Below are 20,924 nucleotides of genomic sequence, written 5' to 3'. Positions count from 1 at the left end.
ACGAAAGGCTGTCTCCTTGTCAGAAACCTGTTTTGGTACTGAATTGTTCGGAGATGTTCTCTCCTTTTTTAACTGAGGACCTACTATCAGTTAAAGTCATCTTACAAAGCCGATACCAAATTCAGACATGGCTTGGAATACCGTTGGGCGTAGGGGGCTGTCGAAGGCTGCCTTCTAATCGACAAAATGGTGGTAGGTGTCGATCTGCATATCTTGGGTTTTCTAGAAGATTTGCCGCAGGGTAAATATCAGGTCAATGGTGGACTTGTCAGGTCTAAAGCCGCATTGGTATGGTCCAATTATTTTATTGACCATAGGCTTTAGTCGTTCACATAATATCCCTGACACTAGCTTGTAGGCAATAGGGTACGCGTTCCTCTTCCCAGATGGTGCTAACTATCTGATGCATACACCTTATCAGCGTGTCGCCTCCGGTTGTGAACAGCTCAGCTTGTAAGCCATCGGCTCCTGCTGCCTTATTATTCTTTAGCTGGTTTATTGCTGACTTTACCTCATCTTGGCTGGGCGGTATACATTCAATTCCATCGTCGTCTTCGCTACTATTAGCCACCAACAGTTTGGAAAAATGCTCTTTCCATATCCTGAGCACACTAACTGTATCAGTTACCAAATTACCTTGCTTGTCTCTACAGGAGGATGTGCCTGTACCAAAGCCATCAGTTTCATGCTTGACTCATTCTGGTTCCTCTATATCTCGATTTTTTCACACTCCCGCTTTTCCATCTCCCTCTTTTTCCTGCGGAAAAGACGTTTCTCCTCTCTCTTTTTCTCCCGATATCTCTCTCGTGCGCTACGCGTTGCTACGGATTGTAAAGTAATCCTATATGCCGCATTTTTCTCTTCGGTAGCAGCATGACACTCCTGGTCATACCATGGATTCCTCGGTGGAGGCCGCTGGTATCCAAATATGGATTTTGCGGCTGTTTGCATGGAGTGGGCAATATTTTGCAATTGTGCTGATATGTTTTCGGGAAGAGAAGTGCTTTCATTAAACAACTGGGCTGGTTGAGTGGAATATCCTGTGGCTATCTGTTGTGTTTGCAACCTACCGAGGGCCAACTTCCGCGTTGTATTTGTTTGTGCTTTATTTGCAACATTTAGACGAGTACGTACCTTTGCTGCAACAAGGTAGTGGTCCGAGTCTATTTTTGCTCCTCGGAACGATCGTACATCCAACACGCTCGATGAATGTTTTCCATCTATCACAACATGATCGGGGGCCAAGTCACTAGATGCGCCACAAATAGCCTCTCTAGTGAAAATGTCAACCTCAGGCTTCACGCGCCGTTCCCTGTTTTCACCGATGAGGAAATGACGTCCGAATAAAAGGCGGGATAACCTTTCAACACCAGTCATCTAACAGGAAATGGTCAGATACCAAAAGCGGAGTAAGGAGGCAAGTTTGGAGGCCACCTTCTCAAGAAACACCGATACTTTTAAGGTAGCAGCCCTACCACCAGACTAGGCACCATTAGGTCAATCCCCTATTGACGCTGAAACACAAACGATTACAAACCCGAAGAAAAGAAACGCAAAACAAACCGATTTTTTGATGACGAACCCTGCATGCCCACGGATAAGATTCGCAACATGGAACGTAAACTCTCTATTCCAAACAGGAAAACTTGCACAATTAACGGCAGAATGCAATAGGCTAAAACTTATATTGATGGGCGATTTAAATGCACGCATTGGCAATAATAATGTCGGATTCACGAACATAATGGGAAGGCACAGCCCCGGTGAAAAAATGCTAATGGAGAATTGTTCTTGGAAATATGTGCAAAATTCGACCTCGCGATATGCGGATCATTCTTCCCACATAAAACTTGTCACAAAATAACATGACACTCACGAAATACACTCATCCCAGTAGAGAGTCAGATAGATCATTTCTGCATTGGCAAAAAGAATTTTAAAATGCTGCAAGACGTGAGAGTGCTACGTAGTGCCGATATCGCCTCAGATCACTTTCTTCTGATAGCTGAACTTAAAATCATGCTCCGAAGACATACTCGCCAATCCACAGCCAGAGAACCGAAACGCCGCCCTTTTAACATCAACAAAATGCAATCTGAAGAAACAAAACGTAATTTTCTGTCCAATATTTCAAATAAATACCGGCAGATGCCTTCAACACAATCGCCGAATCTCAATATAGAAGCTGAATGGACGAAAATTAAAACCGCATTGTCTGAGACTGCTGTCGAAACAGTGAACTTCCACAGAAAAGATCACAAGGAATGGCTATCCCAAGTATTTTGGAATTTGGTAGAGGAGCGACGTAAAACCAATACAAAATTACTAACGGAAAAATACCTCCTCCAAAAATCATTATTACAAGCTAAAATATCACAACTTATCAAAAAAGTGAAGAAACAAGCCAGAAACGATAAACGCAGTTTTATAAATTCTATGGCTGCCGAAGCCGAGGCGGCAGCCAGTCGTGGAGACTTAAAAACAGTTTTTAATATAACGAGAAAACTTTCGAGGAAAAAGCTAAATTCAAACATACCTATTAAAGACAAATTCGGAATGATTCTCACGAATACAGACGCAAAGCTCAAAAGATGGAAGGAACACTTTGAGGATATCTTAAATCGCACCATCGAACCAGCTACTGATTTAAATATTGACGGAGTACAAAGCCACACCTACAACCGTCCTACGGAATACATAAATTCGGGTACCCCCTCAATAAACGAAATAAAAGATGCAATAATACTATTAAAAAATGGTAAAGCAGCAGGTATCGACAATCTGCCTGCAGAATTTTACAAATGCGACCCAGAATATTTCGCTGAAATACTCTCACCACTAATAACCAAAATCTGGGAAACTGAAACGATCCCGTCAGAGTGGAAAGAAAGCCTAATAATAAAAATACCAAAGAAAGGGGACCTAAAAAATTGCAGCAACTGGAGAGGCATAGCTCTAACACCATCTATATGCAAAATTTTCAACAGAATAATACTCACCCGCATACTCGATCCACTTGACAAATGCCTTCGCAAAGAACATGCAGGGTTCAGACCTAACCGTTCCTGTGTGGACCAAATAAATAGTTTGCGATTGATAATCGAACAGTGCAACGAGTTCAATACGCCATTATATTTGACCTTCGTTGATTTTGAAAAGGCCTTCGACGCTCTAAATAGGAAACAAATCTGGGAGGCACTTCAGAACAAAAGCGTCCCTACAAAAATAATAAATCTTATAAAAGCACAATATACCAACTCAACAATGAGAGTCTTTCACAACGGCAAAATTAGCGAAGCTTTCAAAACTATCAGCGGAGTTAAACAAGGATGTCTGCTTTCTCCACTCCTTTTCATAACCACGCTAGACGAAATATTGTCATATTCAATAAATCAAAACAAAGTCATACCTTGGAGACTACATCATAACCTCGAAGATTTGGAATATGCCGACGACATCGTGTTGCTTGCTACTACCAAAGAAAATATGCAATCGAAAATCAATCAATTTTCTGAGCAAGCAGCACAATTTGGCCTACACATAAACGCCGAAAAAACGAAATGTATGCATGTTAAATCAAACCAAACCCCTACATTCTGTCTAAACGGGAAACGTATTAAAAATGTAGATAACTTTAGCTATCTTGGCAGCAACATCAACCCGAACGGTGGAGCAATTGTCGACGTCGACATGCGCATCCAAAAAGCCAGAAGCGCATACTGCAGCCTAAAAAATATATTGGACTCTGGGGCATGTTCTCCAAAAACCAAATTACACATATATAATCCCTGCGTCAAGTCGGTACTATTGTATGGATCTGAAACCTGGCTAGTGAATGAAAATATTAAGAATAAACTACAAGTTTTCACCAACAGATGTCTTCGCAACATTCTTAAAATATGGTGGCCAAGAACCATATCAAATGCAGACCTTCTTCAACTGGCTCAACAAGAAGATATAAACACACAAATAAAACGACGTAAATACAACTGGATTGGACACACACTCCGCAAGCCTTTTGACGATGTATGCCACGAAACGTTGAGCTGGAATCCTCAGGGTAATCGCAGCAGAGGACGGCCAAAAACCACCTGGCGAAGAACCATTCTTAATGAAACTGGAAACTCTTTTAATGAGTTAAGATATATTGCTTCGGATAGAGTAAGATGGAGATTCTATGTAAATAGTTTATGTTCCTGATGGAATACGCTAATAAATATCACAACATGATCAATTTGATTTCTTGTTTTCTGATCTGGAGACAGCCAGGTGCCCTTATGAATGTCGAGATGCTTAAATCTGGTGTTGCTAATTACATTGTTTTTGCCGCAGTAAAGTCTATCAGCCTCACTCCGTTGTCAGAATCGCCTAGAATAATTTTAATGTCATGGGCAGCACAACGGTTGTATGTTTCTTCTAAGCACTCATAGAATATATATTTGATCTGTTCTTCTTTGTCTTCGGTTGAGATCGTGAGCGCATATAAAGCTAATGTTGAAGAATTTTGCTTTTATCCGTCTTGTAGTAAGTCTTTCATTCAGCTGGATACCAGACGTTTTAACTTCCGACTAACTACAAATCCGCAGCCAAACTCATGCTTTGTGTCATGGTTTCTTCTAAGCACTCGTAAAATATATCTTTGGTCTGTTCGTCCTTGTCTTCAGTGGCAGCATGAGCGCAAATAAAGCTGATGTTGAAGAATTTTGCTTTTAATCGAATTGCAGCGAGTCTTTCTTTCACTGGTGTAAAGCTTGAGACCAGATGTTTTAACCTCCGACCAACTAAAAATCCGCAACCAAACTCATGCTTTATGTCATGGCAGCTATAATACAGTGCGTCACCTTAAGGTGTTGTTGTGACGCTTTTCCCAATCCATCGTATTTCCTGTATGGGAGTAATCTCGGGCTTGTAAAGGCTGTCCCAACTAGAACGCAATTTTTAATCTTTAAATAAAACACAGATATTTAAAAAAATTTTGTATGGAACAAGATATAGTACAGATGGCCGCCGCGGCTTTGCATGCACATACGCGATCTTTTAATGAAATTGTCAACGACTGTTTTGCATAAATGCTGCGTATTTCATTAATGCAGCGCCCAATTTCCTCTTTTAAGGCTTGAGACGTCGCACAATGTCGCGAGTTCATATTAACTGTGGCCAAAAATTGAAGGAGTTGTCGTAGGTGCATCAATTTTGGTACACGTACCTATTATTGACTTACAATCTTCAGGACAAAAAATTGGGTTGGTCGGTCCACGTTTTGATATAGCCCCCATAGAACCGTACCTCCCGATTTTCGGTATTTTGAATGTTTTAGACACAATGACCAACCGAAAGTATTCAAATTTTGTGGTTAGTCTTCGGCAGAGGTATCAAACATTCCAACAGTGAATTGTGGGCTTAGGTCCACGTTTTGATATAGCCCCATACAACGGTACCTCCCGATTATCGGTATTTTGAAGATTTTAGCCTCATTATTACACCGAAATTGCTGAAATTTGGTATTTAGTCTTCATAGGGGGCATTATATCTTCACCTTGAAATTTGTCTGCATAGGTCCACGCCTTCATATAGCCCCCATAGGACGGTACCTCCCGATTTTCGGTATTTTGAAGGTTTTAGCTTGATTATCACACCGAAATGGCTGAAAATTGGTATTAAGTCTACGTTGGAGGACTTATAACCTTTCACCAGAAATATGTCGGTATAGGTCCTCGTCTTCCTATAGCCCCCATACAACCGTCCCTCCTCATTTTCGGTATTTTGAGTGTTTAGTCTTCATATTGTTTGTGAGCATATTGAATATATCAAAATCTTGTCTTTATATATGAGAAATTTCCTTTCAAAAATTTTTTTGACCGATTAGTGGTCAAAAAAGGTAAATTTTTTGTAAAAAATCGAATTTTGATTTTCGCTGTTCACAATTTTTTTTAAAAAATTTATATTTTTAAAATTCTCTCGTTTTAAAGCAAGATTATGAAGTACTTAATAAGCCCACAAAAATATATGATGATCGGTTCATTCGTTTTCGCGCTATAGCCAACACCGCAAACGATTTGTTAAAAAGGGGGTATCCTCTCAGTGAGGTGGTCGCTGAAAAAGAGAAATGACACATTCGTCTGCAAACCTCTGCAGCTGGGTCCTTTATATATTTGAAGTACTCACTTTTTACTACTCATACAGCAAAAAATATCGATATACACTTTTATACAATTTTTTTCCCACTCCACTCAATTTAAAATTTGATTCAGAAAATTAATAAACTAAGTAATACATGTTTGGGTAAATGTAAACACCATATGATTAATATTTACACGCAAACAAATGTGTAGCCAAGTTTATTACATCCCAAGAGAACTTAGGAACCATTTATGCAGCGATCGTTACTTTTAAATTTTAAATATTAACGCATAATATAATTTATTAATTTTAGGAAGAAAAACACAAAAATACGTATTAACTAAAATTGTCGGATTTAAATTCTCATATAGCAAAAACTACTTCACGTATCAGTACCAAAATCCAGATTCTTCTTAATTAATATGTTTTCTATCACTCCCCATCAATAAATTTGTTCAACGAAGTATTTAGTTTTTACCATTTTTGGCCACGGTCGTGACACTGTGCGTCGTCGGCTTATTCGCGTAAACCATCGAATGCAAAAAACCCCAAACAAAAAAATCTAAAGGTGTTAAATCGCACAATCTAGGCCGCCAATTCTGGTCTCCAAAACGCGAAATAACACAACCGGGAAATGACTGATGCAGCAATTGTATGACATGTGGCGCCGCGGCCGTCTTGTTGAAACAACATGTCCTCCACATTAATTTCTTCAATTCTAGGCAAGAAAAAACTGGTTATCATTTCACGATACCGAACACCATTGACTGTTTGCGCTTGACCTGTCTCATTTTCATAAAAAAGGTCCAATGATTCCTCCAGCCCAATAACCACACCACACAGTGACACGTTTAGGATGAATTTGCTTCTCGTGAATCACTCGAGGATTTTCCTCACCCCAAATGCGACAATTCTGCCTATTGACGAAGCCATCAATATGGAAATGGGCTTCGTCACTGAAGATGATTTTATCGGCAAAATCAGCACTTTTCATGTTGTCTCTCCAATACCCAATTAACGAACTCCCTTCGCTGTCGATGGTAAGCTGGCTTCAGTTCCTGAGTCAATTGAACTTCGTACGCATGAAGATGCAAATTTGCTTAGCTCGGTGTCGAATTGGGTTGGATGGAATTTGAGCGACATCATCACGTACAGCTGCGATATTTTCGGTCGATCGAACTGGTCGAAGGCGCGCTCTTGTCTTTACATCACTAATAGACCCAGTTTCGGCAAATTTATCCATTAATCTCTTTACAGTTGACTTTTTTGGAGCATTATTGTACCCCAAATTGATCGCTATTTGCGAACTGTAGCCGCAAAACTTTCACCATTTTGGTAAAACAATTTCACAATGAGAATGCGTTATTCATTCGTGTAGCGCTCCATTTTTAATAACCTCGTACCTTCTACTAGCAAACAATAACAATTGTTCAAATCTCAAACAATGACACTACGAATCGCGCCAAATTTAAAATTTGCGTTCTAGTTGGGACACCCTTTTCTTTTCAATGCGTAATCTGCCAATGCGTAAACTGCACCTTCCCTATAAAGAGTGCGAACATTTCAGGTGCAGATTCGCAAATCATGGTCCTTAAAACGTTTGCGGGGGTCGTCAACTTTAGAGGGGTTTGTTTTTCTTTTTTTTTTCATTATTTCATAGTAGGCTCTTTTTTTACTAGAGGAGGTTTACTAACCCGACGATCAAACCCAAGTTTTTAACGTTCTTATGGGTGAACGTGCGGCACATGTTAGCTCACTACCTTTAACGGGTGTTAAAGGTACCTCCCCAGGTGACACCTCGGGGAGGTCAGTGTCCACTTGGCATAAAAGAGGAACCAAGATAGATCCTGGACTTTGTCATGTTAAAGCCAGTCAGAGCAGTTCCTTGGTATGTTGCATCCCCTACGTCACCCTACCAACACGTCACGACCAACACTTTACCTTCTTTATATTTATATTCATTCTCCTCCCTTTTCATATTCTCCTTTTCTTATTTTCCTTTCAACAATGGACCATAAGGTTTCTCAGTGAAGTACATATCTGTCAATTACGAATCTTATGCGTCCTTTAACCTAACCTAACCTTCTATGTCCTATATATGTCACGGGCGTCATAAAAATGTAACTTAACATTAATACGTTAATAAAGTATACCCTCTAAGAGGCTCTTGAGAACTACCTTTGAAGCGAATTCTTCTAAGAATTAGAAAATACACACTAAAAGAATAAAATCATAATTGACCTGAAGGTCATAATTCATTAAGAGAATTACTCACACACCGACACAGTCTGATACACAAGAACCAAGTAGCTGTAATCCGTTGCATTCAATCTCTCTCTCTTTTGGTATGTATGTATATAAATAGAATATACTTTAATTGCATTGCATGAAAGTCAATGAAAATCAAAAGTAAAGTGAAGGTGTTGGGCAAAAGGAACCAAAGAAAAATAAGAAAATTTAAAACGTATGAAAGGGATTTTCATATTCTTCTTGTGATGATGATGAAGGACAGCTACTACTAATATCAATGCAACTTAATTAGGATTTTTTTCTTGTTGTTAATAACAACATAGCTTAGAATGCAACATCATGGTCGTTATATAAAAGGTATACAATAACAAAGCAAAAACAGCAAAGATGTAAATATGGTAAGAAATATAATCAAAGTCATTAACGTCAGAGATAGTTTCTTAAGTTCATCTTGTTTTTTTTTCTATGATAAACTATTTTTCTTTATTTTATTCCACTAAGAAATGCTAAAGCAACTACTTTCGCAAAGAAACTACTTTGCATTGGCATCATTGCCATTAGTAACCGCACGTATTTCCCACCTAATATTCTAATGTTACTTTGTAATTTATTTCTTGTTTTGGTCTTCTTGTGTTTTTCTTCATGGGAAAACTCAAGATAAACTGCAACAGCTCAAAGGTATCTATCCTCCCTTCCTCCCTACCCACCCTCCTTGGACTTTCTTTGATTTCCATTATAATTGTGGCCCTGTATCTTTGACTTGGGTTGAAGTTGAAATTACTTTGAATATTAGTTTCTGTTTTGATGTTTTTCAAATAAACAACAACAAAATGTGTAATTGGTTTCCTTGATATGGCTGATGAAGTAGTTGTTGTAGATTTGTGTAAGTGAAAGCATTAATTAATCCGCAACTTGACGTATTTTATTTTTGAGATATCGCGAAAAATACGCGAAAATTTGCAAAAATATATTTTGAAGAAAGATTGGTAGTGAATATTGTCTTCAAATTTTCGTATTTATCCTAGGAAGGATCTGATGTACTTTATTTTTGAGAGATCGAGAAAAATCCGTGAAAATCTGCAAAAATATATTTTGAAGAAAGATTGTCAGAGAATATTGTCTCAATATGTTCGTACTTATCCAAGAAGGATCTGATGTATTTTATTTTTGAGATATCGCGAAAAATCCGCGAAAATTTGCAAAAATATATTTTGAAGAAAGATTTTCAGAGAATATTGCTGCATCGCCTGAACGTAACATTGGCTACATAAATCTTTGAAATTCCACATTGATCTGGAGATATAGCGTCGGGATCGGAGGTATCTCCAAAAAATTTAAAAGTTGTATGCGGATATCTACGAACACGAACGGTAATAGATTTAGTCTTCAAAAATTGGATGTGTGGCGGAAAATAATTTAGGAATAAGAATGCCAAATTATATTAAAATCGGCTAAGATCTCGAGATAGCTCCCATATATATTTTCGGCCGATTTGATTCATCAAACATTCTATGTATGTTGCAATTTCAATGAAACTTGGAATGTGTGACAGAATTTGGTGTAGAAATAAGTATGCCAAATTGTACATACTATAAGTCATGACATTGTTTTATAAGGTGGCGAAACAGTCAACCCATTGTCCTAATTTGAACTTCTATATTTCGATAACGGTAAAAACTACGAAGTTATCTTAATAGTCAATATTGTAGAGACAATATTTTCTTAAGTCCCATTTCGTTAGAGCTTGTGGTTTCCAAGCAAAATCGTGAAAACCTAAAAAACACAAACAGCCAATAAAAACGAAAATGTTATACCGTTATATGGGGCCTATACCTAATACATTTTTGTGCATATGTTTTCTTACCTCTGGAAACATAAGAAAGTCGGAGGACAAATGGGGGGCTAATACCTTCAAAATTCCTTAAAGCGTCGTAGCTTCGCGTTTCTTTTTGTATGGGGACTATACCAAAACGTGGGCCTAAATTGCCCATTTTTAATACCAAAAGTTCTAAGGGTTTACTATAGCTTCCACCAACATTTTATCCACATTCTTAAATCCATTCAGATGCTAGATTGATTTCCACAGATGGGCATGGCTATATATCGATGTAAATTTTCACGCTGATCACGAGTATGTATATTAGAACGGCCCACAAAACGACAAATTTGATTTTGAAACGCCTTTGAAACATTTTTTTCCATTTGGTCTACAAACCTTATAAATGAAGTTTTATGGCGATCGGTTAACGTTTACCTGCGCCAACCGAGCGATCTTTTCTTCCATAGTAATTTGTATGGGACCAAAGGTGAATGTTCTAAAGGCCGTATTTATGGTTCAATCGAATCAAAACTGGACCAGTTCATTGTTGTGATTAAACAAGAATTCCCACAATAATTGACCATGATCGTATATTTTATGGGGGTCCAAGGCGAATTTTCAGGAAAACTATCTACAGTCCAGAATTAGATATTAATCGTTAAAAATATTTAATCAGTTCATTGCTGTGGCTAAAAACGAATCCTACCAAATTTATGAAAACCGGATTGATTTTAATTTGCTCCAATATACATATTTGGAATTATAGGTCCCATGCAAAGTACTATGAAAATAAAGATCTGTTAGGGGCACGGATTACCGTTAACTGATCGTAATAAATTTCTGTAGAAATCGTTTTTAGCAACAAAAATTACCTGGTAAAGCTTTTTCAACAATTGGACCATAAGTACGGCCTTTACAATATTCCCCTTTGGTCCCATACAAATTACTATGGAAACAAAGATCGTTCGAGTGGCACGGGATAACGTTAACCGATCGCCATAAAATTTCATATACAAGGTCCTTGAGTCCAATAGAAAACATATTGGGCGTTTTTTGGCCGGCCTAATGCATATACTTTGTGGAATCTAAAATGGTTATTTCGAGGAGTTGCATGCCATACTTAATATACCACCGTACTATGGTGAAGGGTATAACAAGACAATTTTAACTATTTTTTTTAAATTAAATTTCAGGCTTGGAAACAAATAAAACTGTCAGCGCAATGCTTATAGATTAATGATACGTAGGAATGAGGATAATCACATTCTGAAATGTCAGAAACTTTTTCATCAATATGTTGTCGACATGTATGCCAAAATTGAATCTGAACGTTTAAACTATATTCGACATAATCAAGCAAGATTACGTGTTGAGGAGTATATACATTTGCGTGACGCTGTGAACAATGATGCTAACATTAATCCAAATGATATTGGTTCGTTAACCATTTTGCCGTCTTCATATACTGGAAGTCCACGTCACATGCACGAGTATGCACAGGATGCTATGACGTATGTAAGAAATTACGGTCGTCCAGATTTATTTATAACGTTCACCTGTAATCCACAGTGGACCGAAATAAAAGAACATTTATTAGCAGGGCAAACACCTATAGATCAGCACGATATAACGGCACGTGTATTCAAACAGAAACTTAAAGTGTTTATAGATTTCATTGTGAAACATGAGATGTTTGGTGAAATACGTTGCTGGATGTGTTCTGTGGAATGGAAGAAAAGAGGTCTTCCACATGCCCACATATTAATATGGAACGTAACAGCATCATTTGGTCATTTGAAAATAGTCCAAGGAGTTATGTCTGCAACATTTCGCGAACGATTGCATTTACTTGAGGATGACACTCAGATTCGAGCATTATTTTCAATAATAATAGTCCATCATAGTAGTCCATCAAATCCACTTGAGTTATGGAGAAAATATGCAGACTTTATGTCTGATGATATTTTGAACCGAATGCGTAGAACCGTATTATTCAATGACGTCAGAAATTCACAATGAAGCATTGATTATAATTGAAGACATTTGTCTTGGAATCGCAAATGAAGGATTATCACAATTGGAATTGGTATCGCCAAACCGTCCAGTGCATGATATGTTTAATCGAGATGAGCAACGTGAACATAATTTTGATTTAAATGAATTAAGTTCATTTGTTCAATCAAATTTACCAATGTTAAATGCACAGCAAAAAAACATTTACGACACATTAATGCAAGCAGTGACAAATAATAACGGTGGATTTTATTTTCTAGACGCACCTGGTGGAACAGGGAAAACATTCCTCATTTCAATAATTTTGGCAACTATTCGTTCACAGAGTAAGATCGCATTGGCTCTTGCTTCATCTGGAATAGCTGCTACATTGCTAGATCGTGGTAGAACAGCGCATTCTGCACTTAAGCTGCCTTTGGACACGAATTTCAATGAAAATCCCATATGTAATATCATAGTCCGGTCAAAATAGACATTGAAATAACAAAAATTCCCACAAAGCTGAATTTTGGTGGAGAGCTAGGGTTTGCCATTAGAAGCAACGTCCTTAAAGTCCCCATCGATCCCATGTGTGCAAAAAAAAATTATTCGGGGTCAAAGGTCAAAATTTAAGGGTTTTTAGGTTTTCGGATTTATTTTTTGAAAACGGTTGATCTAATCAAAAAGTGACTAAAGTAAATATTGTAGACAGAAAAATTATCTACAAGTTTGACCCTTTTAATTTTTTTCGTAGAAGGAACCATTCTTGAGATATAGCTGTTCTAAAAACACATGATTTTTATGCACTTATAAGGGAAATATGCACATATTCGGACGAACCGGCTAAAATAAGCGAAGTAACCGGGTCTGTCCCCCAAAAATATATATATTTTCTTGAAGAGGGAAATTATAGCTATCTTTTAAAAAAAAAATTCCAACAAAATCGGAGTGTGTTTAGTAAAGTTATTCAATGTTAGAGTCATTTTATGCAAAAATAGCCCATTTAACCCACATGTATAATCGAAAGCCCAACGGGAACGACCCCAACGAAAACTCTCCGATTTTTTTCAAGTTTTGTCCGAAGGTAGGGTTTGTTGCGCTGATTACGGAAATGTATAATTTTCAACGGTTGCGGATCCGGTTCGCCGGTTATTAGACCCGAAAGGCCAAATTGAAAAGCCGGGTTAGACCCGGTTCTACTGAACCGATTACTGCAAAGTGGATATCGTTTGAAAGCTTACGGAAGTATCTAACACATAGTGTCGTTACTTTAACCGGTTCGTCTCATAATATACTTACGCGGCTAATTTTTTATTTGACCTTTAGATCGAGATATCTCGAAAATGGTAAGTCTTTTTTAAGAATCATAAAGACCAGTCTTGTAGACAATTATTGAATCTACAACTTTTACTTTAGCGGGCTTTTGCTAAGTATTACCGTTTTTGAGAAAAATTAAAAATACTGAATAATGCCTCCAAAAATGACCTTTGACCCCGAATAAATTGTTTTGCACACATGGGATCTATGGGGACTTTTAGGACGTTGCTTCTAATGGCCAACCCTAGCTCTCCACCAAAATTCAGCTTTGTGGGAATTTTTGCTATTTCCCCCTTATACGCATGTCAATTTTGACCGGACTATCAGTAAGACATCTGGAATGGCAAAGGTTTTGCAAGAATGTGCAATTGTCGTATGGGATGGATGCCCAATAGCTCACAAAAAATTATTGGAAGCTTTTGACAGAACCATGAAAGATTTAAAAACAAATCAGCAATTATTCGGAGGTGCCTTGGTATTGTTAGCAGGGGATTTTAGACAAACTCTACCTGTTATTTCTCGATCCACTGCTGCCGACGAGTTGAATGCGTCTTTCAAATCTTCAATTTTGTGGAAATATGTCAGAAAATTGACACTAACTACAAATGTGCGCGTTCAATTGCAAAACGATCCATAAGCTGATGAATTTTCTAAGCAACTTCTAAAAATTGGAGACGTAAAAATGCCGATAGATAAAGAAAGTGGACTTATTACCCTACCAACTGATTTTTGTCGAATCACTCAATCAAAACAAGAGCTGATTGAAAGGGGGTTTCCACGCATTACAGAACAATATAAAAATCATGGTTGGTTGAGCGAACGAGCCATATTAGCCGCAAAAAATAAAGATGTTAATGAAATTAATGAAGCGGTTTTGAAGGAGATACCAGGCCAATTATTCACATTTAAATCAGTGGACACCATTATGAATGAAGATGAGGTGGTCAATTATCCCACAGAATTTTTAAATTCACTAGATCTACCAGGACTCCCACCTCACAATCTACAATTGAAAGTTGGAGCACCTATTATTATGTTACGAAATCTCAATCAGCCAAAATTGTGTAATGGTACAAGACTTGGAGTAAAGAAATTAATGACCAATGTTATCGAAGCAACTATTTTGAATGGAACATTTAAAGGTGAAGACGTCCATTCCACGTATTCCAATAATACCAACAAACATGCCTTTTGAATTTAAACGTTTGCAGTTCCCGATTCCACTTGCCTTTGCTATGACCATCAACAAATCACAAGGACAATCATTGCAAGCGTGTGGATTAAAGTTAGAAAATTATTGTTTTTCACATGGACAATTGTATGTAGCCTGTTCACGTGTTGGGAAACCTTCCGATTTGTTTGTGTACGCACCTAATGGAAAAACCAAGAATGTTGTTTACCAAAGAACATTGCAATAAACTAATTTAAGAGAAAAACCAATTTGGTGTTTTTTGTAGGTTTTCATACCCCCATCCGATATAAAGTTTCAGACTTGGTGTCTAGCGAAGCAGACGGGGTCCGCTAGTTGAGTATATGTCTTAAGTGGTAACTAGATTCCGTTAGGAAAGTTTAGGGTAAGGTATACCTATATAGAAGTGTTTTACATTTTGGTAACATTTTTGGGCTTCATTTGACTCCTTTTTCCGCAATATTGAGACAAGTTCTAAAAGGAAATTTTGTTAATCAATTTTTACCCCTCGAATCGATCGGACATTCAACATTCACAACAATATCGTTCGTTTCTGTCTCATTTTTCATCTGGGTACATCCTCGTGGCTTTGTGTAAACCTGGTGTTTTTTTTTTTGTTAACGGCAGCAAAATCGATCAGCCTCATTCCACTGTTAGATGTTGCCATGCGTCGGCTGAACTTGCCAACCGTGGACATTAAAATATCCTAGAGCAATCGTAATGACATGACCAGTCGTGATATGCTCGCTCTAGACAATCGCAGAATATGTATATCCATGATGATGTTAAGAGGTAGTTTACACTATCTATCAATGTCATATGACACGAAATAAAAACATTCAATATTTACCCATGGAGGCAATGTGGAGACGTAGTTTTTTTTTCTTTTTTGCTGGTGTGGACGCATAGAGTAAATGGCCTAAGGAAAGTCTCCAATATTACACATATTAGCGAATATATAACGATGGAAAATTTCATGTCATATGACATTTACATATAGTGTAAACTACCCCTAAAGAACTTTGCTTTTATGTAATTCTCTCATACACCGGAGTAAATCTGGAAACAAGGTTTTTATGTTTCCGACTAACCTTAAATTCAACACTTAGCTAATGTTTCGTTTCATGGTGGATATAATACATATGTGATGAGTTTTGTAGTTAGTCGGAGACTAAAACATCTGGTATCCAGCTTCACCCCAGTGAATGAAAGACTTGCTGCAATTCGAATAGAAGCTGAATTCTTCAACATCAGCTTTATTTGCGCTCATGCTCCCACTGAAGAAAAGGACGAACAGACCAAAGATATATTTTGCGAGCGCTTAGAAGAAACATATGACCGTTGCCCTGTCCATGACATTAAAATTATTCTTGGCGATTTTAATGCCAAAATAGGAAAGGAGAATATATTTGGCCCAACAGTCGGGAATTTCAGTCTCCACAGTGAAACAGCTGACAATGGTATGAGGCTGATAGACTTTGCAGCTGCAAAAAAACATGGTAGTTAGCAGTACCAGATTTAATCATCTGGATATTCATAAGGGCACCTGGCTGTCTCCAGATCAATGAATAAGTAATCAAATTGATCATGTTGTGATAGATGGAAGACATTCATCGAGCGTGTTGGATGTACGATCGTTTCGAGGCGCACACATTGATTCGGACCACTACCTTGTTGCAGCAAAGATACGTACCCGTCTAAACGTTGCAAATAAAGCACGAACAGACACAACGCGGATGTTGGACATTGATAGGCTGCAAACACAACAGATAGCCACAGCATATTCCACTCAACTAGCACAATTGCTTAATCCATACTTGGATACCAGAGACCTCCACAAAGGAATTCATGGTATGACCAGGAGTGTCGTGCTGCTACCGAAGAGAAAAATGCGGCATACAGAGCTACCTTACAATCAGTAGCAACGCGTAGCGCACGAGAGATGTCGGGAGAAAAGGAGAGAAGAGAAACGTCTTTTCCGCAAGAAAAAGAGAGAAATGGAAAAGCGGGAGTGTGAAAAAAATCGAGATGTACAGGAGCCAGAATGAAGTCCGAAAATTCTACCAAAGAGTGAAACATCAAACGGATGGCTTTGGTACAGGCACATCCTCCTGTAGAGACCAGCAATGTAATCTGGTAACAGATACAGATAGCGTGCTCAGGATATGGAAAGAACATTTTTGCAATCTGATAGTATTCAATAGTAGCGAAGGCGATGATACCACAGATCCAATCCCAGAAGATGGTATAGAATGTATACCACCCGACCAAGATGAGGTAAAAACAGCAATCAACCGGCTGAAGAATAATAAAGCAGCAGGAGCCGATGGCTTACCAGCCGAGCTGTTTATAACTGGAGGCGACGCGCTGATAAGGTGTATGTATGCAGAAAGAATGCGTACCCGACGATTGGAACCTGAGCATCCTGTGTCCCGTCCACAAAAAAGGAGATAAGACTGTATGCTCCGACTATAAGGGCATAAGTCTTCTCCCTATTGCCTATAAGATAGTGTCAGGGGTATTGTGCGAACGACTAAAGTCAATGGTCAACGAAATAATTGGACCATACCATAGCTCTAGACCTGGCAAGTCCACCATTGATCAGATATTTACCCTGCGGCAAATCCTGGAGAAGACCCAAGAGATGCAGATCGACACATATCACCTTTTTGTCGATTATAAAGCAGCATTCGACAGTCCCCTCCGATCAAAGGTATTCCATGCAATGTCTGAATTTGGAATCCCCGCAAAGCTTATCCGGCTTTGTAAGATGACTTTAACTGATACTAGGTCCTCAGTTAAAATTGGAAAGAACCTCTCCGAAGAATTTTGTACCAAAAGAGGTTTCAGACAAGGAGACAGCCTTTCGTGTGACCTATACAACATTTTGCTGGAAAAGGTAATACGAGATGCAAATGTCAAAAGAAATGGCACAATTTACACCAATAGTCACATGTTACTTGCTTATGCTGATGATATAGACATCATGGGCCGATCAGTAAAAGAAGTAACTGATACCTTTATAAAGGTCGAAGAAGAATCTGCGAAAGTGGGTCTGGCGGTAAACGGCGAAAAGACCAAATTGATGGTGTCGACGCGCAAAGCGTCCATAGAGCTCGGACCGACTGTGGAAGTTGGTTCCTATAATATTGAGGTAGTAAAAGACTTCGTCTACCTCGGTACCTCCGTAAACACAACAAACGACATCAGTTGTGAAATAAAAAGAAGAATTGTATTGGCCAACATATGCTACTTTGGTTTAAGTAAGCAGTTTAAAAATAAAGCCACATCTCATCAAACAAAAATAACGCTCTACAAAACACTGATACTACCCGTGCTGATGTATGGCTCCGAAGCCTGGGTACTTGCGCAAGCAGACATGGCAGTGCTTGGTGTGTTTGAGAGAAAAATTCTTCGAAAGATCTACGGACCAATCTGCGCTGACGGTGAATATCGACGTCGCATGAACCACGAGCAGTATCTGCTATACAACGACATCAATATTGTCAAACGTATCGAGATGCAGCGATTGCGTTGGCTAGGCCATATCATAAGAATGAGCGATGATGAACCCGCTAAAAAGGCGTATAATTACGGACCGCTTGGCGGTGCACGCAGAATTGGCAGGCCAAGGAATAGATTTTTTTTTTTTTTTGTCTTTATTTATTTACAATCTGTCCGAGGACAATAAGTAAATGAGATAATGTATTTACAATGACAGATATTATGTAACTTCATTAAATTACATAAATATTATTAATTTTTTTTTATATTAAAACATATATACATATATACAAGCAGTTTTAGTTGCGAAACGGCAAATCCAGTACATGTGTTCTACATAGTCTTCGTACTTCGTTTGTACTATCTAGGAGAGCTATAGCTTCGGCGTTGACGTGGTTACTTAAGCGTTCCAAATATCGTTCGCTTGTACGTTTTATTTCTTCTTTCACGGTTGGTATGCCAAGGTCAGTTCTAATAGACTTATTCCTTATGAACCACGGCGCATTGGTGATTAATCTTAATATTTTAGACTGAAATCTTTCAATTATATCTATGCTTGAATTGCACGCCGTTCCCCACAACTGTGCCCCATAACACCAGACTGGTTTCAACATTGTTTTGTATAATCTTAACTTGTTGTTTAAATTTAGTTTTGATCTCGGTCCCAACAACCAATATAGTTTTTTGGCTTTGATGTTTAATTGCTAGTATATGAGGCTTCCACTTAAGCCGCCTGTCTAGGGTCATTCCAAGATATTTAACAGTGTTTGTTTCTGGAATAACACTGCCATTTAAATAAACTTCAGGACAGTTTTGCCGACCATATGCAAAAGTTATATGACTAGATTTATCAGCATTAACTTTGATGTTCCAACACTTTAACCATTTATCTAGCTTGTTCAGATATTTTTGAAGATGTCTTGAAGCTTCTATAGGGGAGTCATCTACCGCAATCATCGCTGTGTCATCAGCATATGTTGAAATCATTACATCTTCTGCAGTTGGCATATCAGAAGTGTATATTGTATAGAGAATTGGACCCAAGACACTACCTTGAGGGATCCCAGCTTGAATTTCGGTCAATTCTGACCGTTCGTTGTTAACTTTAACATAGAAATATCTTTCAGAAAGATAGCTTTTAAAGAACAGGTAATACGGTGCCGGAAGCAGCTTCTTTAGTTTATATAATAAACCTAAGTGCCAAACTCTGTCGAAAGCTTGCTGAATATCAAGAAAGGCAGCTGAACAGTACTTTTTTCGTTCAAAAGCATCAGTAGCTACATTAACTATTCGGTGTATTTGCTCCGGTGTGCCATGATTTGGTCTAAATCCAAACTGGTGATCTGGAATTATGCTGTGATTCTCTAATATGGGCGACAGTCTTCGCAAAAATAGTTTCTCAAATATTTTAGAGAAGGTTGTCAATAAACTAATAGGCCTATATGAAGACACCAAATTTTCTGGTTTGTTAGGTTTTTGAATCATAGTTATTTCGGCGCATTTCCACTGTGATGGGAAATGACCAGTTCTCAAAATGGAATTATATATTTGAGTAAGAAATATAATACTCTTTCTGGATAAGCGTTTGACAACATTCCCGTTTATTTGGTCATAACCGGAGCTTTTCTTCTTGTTTAATTTTTTTATTTCACCGCAAACTTCAGCTGGAGAAATATGCTTAATTGGTAGATCCATTTGTAACGGTGAATCCAAAAATTCCATAACATTATTGAGGTCTTGGCTACTGTTGAATTCAAAGGGTTTGAAAGTATTTTTTTAAGTGGTCTGCAAAAGTATCCGCTATACTTTTATCGGTTCTACAGAATGTTCCGTCTTCTTTTCTAATGACAATGTTTCGTTTGGTCGGCCTTTTGATGTATTTGGTGGCCTTCCATAGGAGGTGTTCTTCATATCGTGAATTATTTATTTCATCAATAAAGGCTGCAGTTTTCGAATTTTTATGCTCAAACAGCAGAGTTTTTAATTCCTTACAAGCCTTATTAAAACTTTGTTTGTCACGTAAATTTCTTGTATATTGCCATTGCCGCCTTAATCTTCTTTTTTCACGTAGTAATCGGCATATATCGTCAGAGATTTGAAAGTGCGGAACACGAGGCATGGTTCCTTCATAGTTGTCAGGTGGAGTTGCCATTGCAGCTGCTTGATGAATGGCATTTGTAAAGTGTTCTACTGCAAGGTCTATATCAGTTGATGTTTTTAGACTTAAACGAAGATCGAGATGACTATCTAGGATGTGGCAGAACTGGCCTATATCAGTTTTTGGAGAGAAAACATTATACGGTTTTTCTTTCATATGTATTGAAGTGTAGTAATTTATCAGAATTGGTGAGTGATCTGAGCTAAGATCATCGCAACCTTTTATTTCCAATCTTTGGGTAGGTATACCTTTATAGACTATGAAATCTAGCAGATCTGGTATTTTATTTATATCAGTAGGCCAGTAGGTGGGTGTGCCTGTTGAAAGAGTCGATAATCCGTTTTTATCTATGCACTTGTATAGTTCTCTACCTTTAGGATTTATTAATCTCGATCCCCACCAAGGGTGTTTAGCATCATCTCCACCAACTATAAATCTGGTGCCAAGTGACTTAAAAAATTCTTCATATTCATCACATCTCACGCTATGGCGAGGAGGGAAATAAATAGCTGACACATTCAAGCTACCTTCATTAGATTTTAATTGAATGTTTGTTGCTTGGAGAAAGTTTTCAC

This window comes from Musca autumnalis, unplaced genomic scaffold (assembly GCF_047663935.1).
Source record: "Musca autumnalis isolate F117 unplaced genomic scaffold, ASM4766393v1 scaffold_2, whole genome shotgun sequence".
Classification (NCBI taxonomy): domain Eukaryota; kingdom Metazoa; phylum Arthropoda; class Insecta; order Diptera; family Muscidae; genus Musca; species Musca autumnalis.
The sequence above is the reverse complement of the archived record's forward strand: the minus strand, read 5'-3'. Positions refer to the sequence as shown.